Raw genomic sequence first — 12,191 nt, 5'->3', positions numbered from 1 at the left:
TCTAGTTTTCTTCTCAGCTAGGAATTAATTCAGGCTTTAACTTAGAAGTGTCTCTTGGATCTTACAAGAGGACCTCGCAATAAACTACAACTCAATTTCAAAGACACCATTTAAAAGAAAATCCAATCAAATATTGATGTAGTGATATAAGACAAATGGAACTAAATTCATTCAGAACTCTTAATTTTCCATGAGGCTAGATACTTGAAATTTATTTTGCTATGTTTTTTCTTTTTTTTTTTCCAAGTTGGTATTTAAAAGATAGATGAAAGTTTTTATTGCTTATATAGCAAAGATAAACATCCAACAAAATATCATTAACAGTTCCTGCAGTATGACAAGACCATCTCAAAATAATGTCACATCAAACATGGGCAATTCAATGGGATTTTTTCTGTCAGCAAGTGTATTTTAAGGGCACTGGCACTGCAAACGCACAGAAACAGAAGATTATGATTAATTTCTGCAAGTTCTTTCTATATGTTCCAAAAATGTCCTCTGGTGAGATCTAATATAATGAATGGGTGAGGAAAAGAAAATTCTTTGATTCTGAGACAGGAAATAAGTTATATTTCCAATGACAGAATTTATATAAAGTAAATTATATACGTACTTACACTTAGTGTGACTGTCTGCAGTGACACTCAGTTCATGTCTTTGTCTTGAGACACTTCAGTTCTTACATAAGTATAACATTTCCACTCATTTCAGGTAAGTCAACTGTGTACCTCAGTGCTTTGAGGAGTCAAAAGCTCATAAGTTCTCTTTTTCTTTAGTACAATTTTTTAATCAATAGCTTCGGTAATTTAATATCTATGAACTTAGAGTTGTGCCAAACCATTGATTTTTAAAAAGTTTTCTAAAAATATTCTTAAGTACTATTTATAATTGGAATTAAATGTAAGAAGACATTAATCTAAATGCTTTGAATTCTTAGCATAACATCCATTATATAGAAGTTTTAGCTGTTCATCTACTGTATGATATAATTCCCTGCACGAAATTTTGCTTCTTGACCTCCACAACTTAAACTCATTGGTTTGTTTCCATTATAGAGATCCTAAGGAGTATAGCTGTCTGAAATACTAAATCTCTTATTTATAAATACTGGAAGAGCAACATTATGATTTTAGAACACTTCAAGGCATCTGGTTTTTATCTTTACCACAGTGAATAAACTAACTAATAACTAACAAACGACCACAATCCCATATCACACAAAACAGTGACTCAGCACTGTGGGGTGACCATCAAATAAATTGTCAGCTGTAGCCACAAAAATCACAGACAGTGCAGGTGCGTATAACCACAGTAAAACAACTGAGTAACACACAACTAGCAACAATTATATTCTTAAAGCTGAACAGGCATTTGTTGGGCAATTGATACACCTTTCTCTGAATTGCTTTGAGCAGATCAGGAAAAATCTTGATAATAATAAGTTGAAAAATATGGAGGTCAGCGTATCTGTGCACGATGGAGTTTTGTTTCCTAACTGCATTTTTTAAATGGTAGGGAACTTAAGAAAAGGCTTAGTGATATTAGAAAGCATCTATTGGAATAAGTTAAAATGTTTGTGTAGTGTTCTTTTAAATTCAAACATTTCACAGATCATGCAAGAGAATAATTCATGGTGGTGTCTGCTCCAAAGGACCCATGTGATTATGGATGTGGGAACAAGCAGAATTGGTGGCAGCTACACAAATCTTCTCACTGCTAAAAAACCCAAATGTGTGGAGTCATGCTCTAAATAATGTCATAGGCAGCTGAGCACCCTGTTTACATACCCATTAGTATGTGAAACAGGGAGCACACTTCGTTATCCACCTCATAGATATCCACTGCTTTGAAATATACAGTGCAGAACGTTATTGTGCTACTTTCCATGGAAGCAATAAAAGTCAAATACTGTGCTTTCAAATTACCTCTAAAAGACACAGTATCTCAATATTTTATCTGAATGTCTGATAAATGCTTCTTCAGCAGTATGATGAACACTTTCATAAATACGCAAAGAAATTCCCACACTATGAGAATGTGAATTATTAAAAAACATTCTTATTACATTTGATAACAAAATGTAACATCTTGAAAACATCTAAAATTAAGGAGCTTATTTAAGCAGGAAGAGAATACAATTTTGTAATATTGTCTAGAAAACAATAGGGAGCGGATTTTTTTTTTTTTTTTTTTTTTTTACAAAACTATAGCTAGAAAATTCCAGGTCAGCTTTTTACACCCTGAGGAATAAACAGAATAAAACCAGATACTTCTACTTTAAGTAAAATCCACTGAATGATCTCATTAAAATTAATCAATTATTGAGTGTACATTCTTATAAGTAAGCATTTTAGTGGAAGTGAGTCACTAGCTTCTGCTTACATTATCAACCCTAGGTAAGATCCAAGTCAGAATGCATCTTATTGGTATTTACTAATTACATAGAAGCAAAAACCATATGCCACTTTTTATATAGCAGATTTTTTTTTTTTTTCCTTGGGAAAACAGCACACGTGTGTTTACAGTGAAGAGAAAATTTAAGGTTGCAATTGAACACATTTTTTTATGTCAGGAAAGCTGGTATCACCACAAAAAGAAGTAGCCCATGTCTTCATGTAGTTGCAGCCCTTTTTCTGGAGTCTTTAACTGTAGTTCTACGGTCAATCAGTGAATTTATGCTGATCTAGATAAATCCAAAAATATTTATTTATAATCCTTCTCTATGTGTATAGATTTATATATATATATGCACACACACACATATATATATGAATGTGTGTGTATGTATATATATATATATACACACATACATACATATATATATATATATATATATATATATATATTTAGAAGTTGTTTCTAGAAGTAATCATCCCACAGCTTTGTTTACTTTCCAGGCAGTACAAAGTCCTATATAGTGCTGAAGCAGAAATGAGCATTAAGAACCTCAGAAGAGGGCAGTGGAAGTGTTGACTTAAATAATTTTAGTTTGTAATCAAACTATAGGAAACAGACTATTGAAAAATTTATGGGATGGCAATTTCTCTCTGACAGTCTAATGTCTAATTGATGACATTAACATATATAAATGAAAAACAATTACTTCAAGTGTTCCAAATAAATAATAATCTTACATTTATCATAAAATATTTTAAATTTAATTCAAACAGATAATAAGCAGAGTAGTCCTTTTAGTGAGTGGATTAAATTGATTGCTCCTAGGTAGAAGTATTTATAAGAATTTCTGACTGATAGATTTTACCTCAGTTATATACTTCTCATGGAAGCAAAAAAAATAAGTTTTTCTTATATTTTCAGCTGTGAATGACTTGGCAATTTATTTTAATTAATTGAAAAAACTGAAATCAGGAAAATACTTTCTGCAACTACAGCAGAGGCTGTAGTTTCTCAATATTACCTTTGACATAGGGAAATTGCTTAGGTAGTGACATTCAGCAAGGTGTTTGCCTTCAAAATTTCAGAAGCATATACGGGAAAATAAAAGACAATTGATTTTGGTTCATTTTTACAGGAACTACAGTTGGTTAATGACTTTTTTCTAGCCTCTTACATTATCATTTATCACAGCAACATGAGGAAAAAATGCACTTATTTTGTGGTCTGAGTGTGAACATCAAGTTAAAGCAATGTGGTTGTTTGCATACATTCTGAGTTAAAATTAATCTGGTTTACATTTCAGACAGTTTTAGACTCCACATGTCATTTTTAGCTCTGTTTAAGTCAGGTTTTCTCCTGATAAATTTAATAAGAACTGTGTTTGTTTCCATCAGTTTTGCATTCAGCCCACTGTGCCCAGACTTGATTTCAGAATACAAGAATTAAGGTACGTGCTTAAGTGTTGAAGACAGACAAACCTAGAGTTTTGTAAAGGTGGATGGACATACTCTTAGTCTTCAAAATTAGGACAAAAAAAGTAAGAACACCAGTACAATCATCATTTCCATTAGTTTAAATTCTGACTTCTGCAGGGCTGAAGTTCCTGCAGATATTAGGGAATTCTGAAGATATGAAAACATGGTTGAGAGCAGGGACCTTTGCATGTTACAAAGTGTACCTGATACCCTGGCTTGTAACATCACAATAGAAATGAAAAAACAAGGTGACAAGGGGGGGAAATATTTGAGAGAGACAATTACTATGTAATTCAAGTGGATTTTTTTTTTCATTATGTTTTTTTTTGATAAACTTGTTTGTCCTTGATATGTTAGAGAAAACTAATGACAATGTCAGCTTTTCCCTGCGCTGCACCATTACTGAGCACTTCCACAAGAAGAAACTCCAGGGACATGACAGCTTTGCCTGATGTGTTTTCCTGCAGGTCCATGGAGAGAGCTGGCTTTGGAAACCATTTCAGAGAAGATTAAAAACCATTTTTACTCTCTCCAGGAAGTAAATGAGTGTAAGTTTGTGACTCCTGGGAAGAAAGCTTGAAGTACTAAGAGGAATGTCTTGGTTACGAAGGTCAGTCCTGACAGGCAAAGCATATTCATTAGCAGACATTTTCAATGAGAAGTTAAAAAAAAAATCCAAGTGAAACTATGAAGCAAAATACCTGTATTTCAGTCGTATCACCAGTCATCTTCAAAGATAGAGACTCATATGGTGTTCCAGTGAAACAATTGTGAAAAGTAGTAAAAAATGAATGCTGAATTAATGTGTAAAAAAATTAATGTATAAAAAAATAATGCTGAACACTGAACAGCAGGACCTGATGCTGTGCAGAACTTGTAGGAAACACATAAAAACATACAGATGCCGTTCACTGAGCAGAGGGTTGTACCAGATGTTTCATCATTTATTGACACCCTCTGCAACAGGGCAAAAAATTCCAACCACTTCCTATCATCTTCTGGGACCCTGAGCTTACTTCATATAGTATTAGAGATTTACCCTTATCAAGGTGGTTGGACTGGGAGGACCTGGGAGGACTTTGCCAGTGCTGGAATCAGAGGCCATGCTGAAAGACTTATACCATGCCTTTTTTCCAGATATAAGTGCTCCGGTGCTGGTGGCAGCAGCAGCAGCAGCACAGAGGGTCCTGCCAGGGTGGACCATGCCTGGATCAGCCTGGGCTGACCTTCCCTGGACATGGACAGTTCTAGTGGTGCCACGTGGCTCCACCTGGTGACACCTGAGGGAGTAGAAAACCCCTGTGCACAGGACCCAGGGCTAGAGCAGCAAACTGAAGTAAAGAGAAAACCTTCCCTCCTGAAACAAATGGTTTTGAATTTCAGGGACAGTTCACACTAAACTGGAAAAAATACCGGATTTTCCTTAAGAATGCTATTTCTGAACTAGATTTTAGAGTGTTTCTTGACTTTCTCTTATGTTGGAATAAAGGATCATATCTTAACAACAGAATATGAGCAAAGAGAAATTGAATGGCCTGATTCAAACAACTGTGAAATACAGTCCTTACATGCTGCAGGTTAATGCACCTGCTGGTACCTGGGAGGCTCTGACCTCTGAGCAGCCAATGCTGAGGGCTGGGAAGACACCAGCCTTACTCTCAGCTGTGCTGACTCAGACAAAATAAAGGGAATAAAAGAAATAAAATTAATTTTCAATTTTGACATGAATACTTTTAAAGGTTTTCAAAAAGTGGAAAGAACAACTGTATCATTTTACAGATTGTCCTTCCTTTGTTTTCTGAAAACTTTGACTTCAGAATATAATATAAATGAGAGGTTAAAAAATAAAACATATTCAAGCAATTATTTTTCTAGAAATTATATGCACTAGTCCAGAAAACTGGGTCTAAACTCAGTTATTTAAAATTAGAATTTAATTTTTATTGTTAAAAAGAAAATCTTACTGTACAAAATCAGGGAAACACTGAAAAGAAGCAGTCACCTGTTATCTTAATAGAACAAAAAAAAACCAAGAACAGTTTAATCTTAATCAAAGAAAATAGCAAGATAAATGTTAAAATAAGTTAGAAATTGGAATGCATCTACAATACAACCAGCTCATATGTGAAATAGTCATTTAAATCAATAATTTAGTCAATCACTAGTGTTTCTTTATAATGCATAACTGGTTTATATTGGAGATTATTGTTACTTATTTATTGTAGTCATCTTATTTAAAATAGCCACTAAAAGGAGATTTAAAAAAAAAAAATTAACAAGTTTATGTACCATTACTCAGACTCAGTGATATAGTTCTGCTGATTCATACAGTATTCCATTTCTAGTCATCACAGAAATAAGTACATCACAGTCTAACACTATATCAAGAAAAAACAACTTTGCCATGCACAGCTTGATGGTATGTGGCATCTTTTGTATCCTAATCCAGAATCCATTTTCCCCCGGAACACCTGGTTGGTTTTTTGTTTGTTAGTTTGTTTTATTAATTTAGTTGTTTGGTTGGGTTTGTATTTGGAATTTTTATTTTTTTTTATAAATATATAAATACATATCTCTCTCCTTTCGTACTGACAGATACTTACCTTAGGCCTGACCCTGAAAATATGCAACACAGCATTTTCAAGACTTCAGCCTTTTAATTTTCATTATATCCTAGGATCCTATTTCTGTCCAATATGCAATTTTGATAGCTATACTTGTTATTCTTCATAAAGCTTGCTATATTTTTAACCAGCAAATATTTTAAAATGTAGGTACAATTGCTAGCATACTGTTTATTATTTCCTTACCCTGAAATAGTTTTATTGCACTGAGATTGCTGCACCTTAACACTTTCTTAAGAAACAGTACTTCTTGGTACTACATTCCTCCTTTTGTGTTGGAGGAGGCTGAGAGTGAGGAAAAGCAAGCACCACTCATGTCTCCAATATCTCCTATGTCATCTTCCTCTTCCTTTATTAGTTAGAAGCTTCATTAATTCTGAAAATATTATTTTTAAAAGTGTCTTGATCATTTGCACTCACCAAATAGTCAAAACATTAATACATAGATTAGAATCCTTTTTTCCCGTTCAAAGCCACATTAATTTTACAAGTAATACAGGAGCTTGATGGACAAAGCTCCAATTTTTGACTTTTACTATTTATTGTGTCTTGCCTTTGGTTTAATATTTATCCCATTATATACCTTATTGTTCCTTACTATGAGGAATAGTGGATACAGATGAGAACACAACAGCAAAAATATTTCACTTGGTAAGATTAATATCTACAGACTGTGATTGACAACAGATTATTTAATTAGACCATGCATTGCCTTTGCATTGGAATGGAAAAACTGACATGCAACACAGTGGAAAGAAACCGTAAAAAAATTAATTTTTCCCTTTTAAACTGTGGCTGTTCCATGGGAGGGCAAGAAGATTACACCAGGGCTGAGAACAGAAGGCAGTTTGAATAAAACCAAAGGGATGCAAGAGGTGGCTCACAATTCAGATATTTGACATGCTTATTAAAAAGCCACCATTAGTTTAAAACCTTTCATCTTCACTAGTGTTCACAACAAAAATCACTGCATAGTGCTACATGGACAGTAGATGATGGGTGTGCATCAGGACTGGGCAGATTTGTGTTCTGTGGTCAAAACTACTTGGGTTTCTGCTCCACAAAGGATGGAAACAATGTGTAGGGATCAAACCGGCTGCTGCCAGAAGTGGTGCTGTGTGATAAACACTCCAGGCTGACATCTCCCCCTTCATTCCCCTGCTCTGCCTTCATTCCCAGGGCCCCTGTATCACCTCAGTAACTCTAACCAGGCCCTGACCTTCGTGTAAGGGGCTGTCAGGTGAGTGGCTTTTGGCCATAGCAGGAACTCCTGCATGGCTTAGGTGGGAGTGCACTGACCACACACCAGGGATACCTGCTGGTTTTCAAGCAGGTGGAAAATCACCTGACTGCCTTGAAACATTTCTCACCCGAATTGTAACCCAAATGGAATGGTACCATTGATATTGTTATCATTTTGAATAATTTCAGTAACTAGCTCAGATTACAGCCAGGACAAAGTTTCAAAAGCAAGGTTGTGTGTTTGTGTTACTCTGAATCTTGTGAATCAAACTGATAGTTTCTCTAACCCATTGTATCCTAATGACAGTGTATCCTAAAGACAGTTGGACCTTTGTTTTAAAGGTTTGCAATATTTGTTACTGTTGTTCTACTAAAGCCACGTGGACCATTTGGATGGCAAATAATGAGCAAACAACTGGAAAAAACCCAAACTGAGGTTAAGTATCTGATAGTTTCAACTCATTTGTATTTAGTCATTCATATTAAGCTGGAAAAAAGCTTATTTTATTGTTTAGTTCTGGTTTCTTAATGCTTTGTCTTTTTTTATTTGAATTACTATTCTTGATTTTATGCTCTGAACATTTCTGATTCAGCTCCTAACTCAGATGACTGTCATGAGAGCATAAAATGTATGAAGTTCCTGTAAAATTAAGGATTGTTGCCACCAATGCAATGCTTTGTGATCATTTCTGTTCAGTCATTTTATTGTTTTCAGCCTCACTGAACGCTTGCCCTTTGTACATTAAGGAGTGGAAGTAGTATGGCACCATTCTGCCTAAGCAGAATCTCCTGTTTAAGACACAGGACCTCACTTTCTACAGAGTGATATGCAGAAATAGCACTACTGATTTGCCAACAGTTTAAAGAAACAAGACCACAACATTTTAGAATATATTCTTTATCGGAGAATTCTTGCAGTGTATCAACTAATGGAGTTATAAACTCTACCTACTATTTTGAATGTACTTTATTTAAAAAAAAAACAAAAACAAAAAACCCCCAAAAAACCAACAAACCAAAAAAAAGTAGCTTCATATCTTGAAAGAATGTGGTGTTTGAAGATTGGATTTGGAATGCGTTGTTTGAGTTTATAAGCCCGTCTGTCCTCTGAGATGTAGCCTGTGGACTGAAGGACATTCATTCTTTATCACAGAAGTAAAGATGAAATGAATTTGAGGGACCAAAGGTCACAAAACATTGCTGAGTGGCAGTTAGGGCCTGGAGGTTATTGGTAGAGGGTTTTTGAAGCTGCCACCAGTATCAACCTCCTCCTGCAAAGAGACTTCAAAGAACAATAGTTCTTTTCCCTGTAGTCTGGCTTGTATTCACAGGTACTGAAGACAGAGCTGAACAGCACTGTATTGAACTTTAAACTAATCATGTGAAGTTGTCAAGTAGTTCATATTTCCTAACACTGTGATCTGATAGACAAAATCGAGATCAGTAAATAAGAAAAGCAGTGAGGAAGAAAAAGTATCCTCAGTCCTAAAATTTTTGGAGATGGGATAACTGGAGCATAGCTAACATTCTGGTCAAACAAGCATAACCCTTTCACACTGTATTAGGAACGGTGATTGTGACAACACAGACTCTCTAGCTTTGTTGCAAGACAGAGTGCGTTTTATTCTTTCAGATCTTCTTTTATAGACAGTTCCAAGAGGGTCTGAAAAGACAAAACTCTCATTGGTCATTAAGCCAACACATCACCATCATTGGACAGTTGGGAACTACAGCCCTCAACCATTTCTTACAAAAAAACAACAAGGAGACAAACAACACCTGCAAAGGTTGTTTTCCATCACCAGGGACTGTTTGGATTCCTCCTTATGATTTCCGAGGCCAGAGTGAGAAAGTTGTGTACTTGACTTTCACACAGGCTCAAGCTAGTGCCTAAAGCCTAAAAATCTCTTATTTGACCACTGTCAGTTCCCACATAACCCTTTCCCCTTAATGTGTTATTTTTTAGGCTGTATTGTTATTAAAGCTTGTTGCATTGAAGATAAGGTTTTTCATAGCTTGTCAAAGTCTGAGGCTTTTTAAAATACATATTGAAATCAAAGGAATTTGGGGACTTTTAATCTAAACACTTAACAAATACAGATGTCTTGAAAATTCTAAATTATTTTCATCTCTCTTTGTCCAGTACGCACAGTATTTTTTATTTTTTTTTTTACCAGCTGTGATACTGTACATAGCATGTCACACAAGAAGAGAGGGCAGCTTTGGCCACATGGCAAAGGCAGTGTTGTACCTCAACCCTATTGTACGAAAATATAGCTCCCTGCTAGACTTCTCTGAGCATGTAGCCCAGGATACAGACCTTCCTATTCTCTGTGATCCCACTGATGTAGCAGGCCACAGAATCATAGAATCATTACGCTCGGAAAAGACCTCTAAGACCATGGAGTGCAACTTTTGACCCAACACCAACATGTCATTTAGACCACAGCAATGACTACCACATCCTTGAACATTCCTTGAACACCTAAAGGGATGTTGACATCACCGCTTTCCTGGGCAGCATGCTCCAATGCCTGACCACCCTTTCTTTCATTGGGGAAATTTCCTGATGTCCAACCTGAATCTCTTCTGGTGTACCTTGAGGCTGTTTTCTCTTGTCCTGTCAGTAGTTGCCTGGGAGAAGAGGCTGATCCCCACCCGATTGCAACCTCCTTTCAGGCTTGTTGTAGAGACCAATAAGGTCAACATCTGAGCCTGCTCCAGATGAAACAACTCCAGTTCCCTCATCCACTCCTCACAGGACTTACACTCTGGACCCTTCACCACGTTCATTGTTCTTCTCTGGACACACTCCAGCACCTCAATGTCCTTCTTGGAGTGAGGGGTCCAGAACTGTACACAAGAATGAATCATGGTGTACCCTCACCACACAAGACACATGGTGTGGGGCCAAGTACGAGGGAGACAATCACTGCCCTGGTCCTGCTGGCCCCAATATTGCTGGTATAGGCCAGGATTGTCCTTCTTGGCCACCAGGTCACAGCTGGATTATGTTCAGCTGTTGTCAACCAGCATCACCAGGTCCTTTTCCTCTGGGTAGATTTCTTTCAGATTTCATTCTTTCCCCAGCCTGGAGACAATATTACAGGCTTTACTGAAGCCCAGGTAGACAATATCCAGAGTCTTTCCCTCACCCAATAGGTGAGCCACCTGGTCATAAAAAGAGATCAGGTTGCTTAAGCAGGATCTGCCTTTCCTAAATCCATGACGGCTAAGCCTGATGCCCTCATTGTTCTGCATATGCTATGTGATCGCACTTAAAATAATCTGTTCCACAACCAGAACTGCAGGACACGCTGTTCAACTCTCTTTGGCATAGGTGGTAACACTTACCATAGTTCATAACCCTCCTTTTCTGGGAAGAGGCCTGATAGCTTAGGAAGGCAAATCCCAAGCATAGCGTGAGAGTAACCTGGTCAGAATCCTTCAGGCTCTGCTAATTTTGTGTATTTCTCCAAGAGAAATCACTGTTGTGTGTACCTCTGGCTTTGTAAAATGAGAATGAGAGCAGCATTCTTTGCACTCTGCCTTAAGATGTGTGAATAAAAGCTTAAATCAGCACTATTTGTTCACAAATAACTAAAACTGATTCGCATGAGTGCACCTTTCAAGAAAGTACTTTTCTTGCCTTAGGATTGCCTAAGGCATCCTAATGCCTTGTATTAGGACGATATCCATGAATTTCCAAGCCAATGTAGGGGGCTACCAATGTGCAGAATACAGTTTACTTGCCTGTTTTGTGGTAGAATTTTCCTGAGTAGGCTCAGTTCCAGGATATGAGGTTGGCATCAGCTCACATGACAAAAAAGATCTGTGTGGCTGCTGGGAAATGTGACATTCAAAATTCATCATCCTCCTTTAATTCCATCAACAAAATCATTATTGCAATGCCATGGTACAGGCCCAAATCCTTCACACTTAATTTTAAGAATTTGAGATGTCTAAAATGCTGTCTTTGAGTCAGAAGAGAGAGGCAGGAACCTCCAAAATTGATTTCAGTTTGCTTAAGATGCACATGATTAGGCTTACCCTTCTCCTCTTGGTCAGCTGAAGTAAGGAACAAAGCCTGGGCATGTTCTGCATTCCTTTTATGAATTTATAATGCAGAAAAACATATATTTGCCTATAGACACAATGACTGTATTAGATTGCTACAAGAAGCATTTACTAATACACTGGTAATATGATTCTAAACTGCTCTAACACTATTAACATTTTCATTTATATGCAAGGATTTTTTTCTAAAATATGAGCATGAATCATACAGGAAGTTATGCAAAATAGAATAAATTATGCAAATAGCATTCTTTGAAGTTTTGCAGTAAGTGCTATGCTCTGGAGTACACAGCATACACACTGAATCCTTGATGGCAGGAAAGTACTTTATGGTCAGATTATATTCCAGCAATGTCAGTTTGTGTTGATCCTTTCT

At 36.5% G+C, this 12,191-nt stretch overlaps 1 long non-coding RNA gene across 1 annotated transcript; it reads left to right on the top strand.

The window, feature by feature from the left end:
• Positions 1-3,794: 3,794 nt before the first annotated feature.
• On the top strand, positions 3,795-5,476 carry LOC147655642 (uncharacterized). Its single transcript, XR_015279798.1, has 3 exons — positions 3,795-3,844; positions 4,340-4,482; positions 5,010-5,476. It is a non-coding gene; the product is annotated as an uncharacterized LOC147655642 (long non-coding RNA).
• The last annotated feature ends 6,715 nt before the right edge of the window (positions 5,477-12,191 follow it).

This window comes from Cyanistes caeruleus, chromosome 1 (genome assembly GCF_971803275.1).
Source record: "Cyanistes caeruleus chromosome 1, bCyaCae1.hap1.1, whole genome shotgun sequence".
Lineage (NCBI taxonomy): Eukaryota > Metazoa > Chordata > Aves > Passeriformes > Paridae > Cyanistes > Cyanistes caeruleus.
Note: the sequence above shows the minus strand (reverse complement) of the source record. Positions and strands in the feature narration are given on the sequence as shown.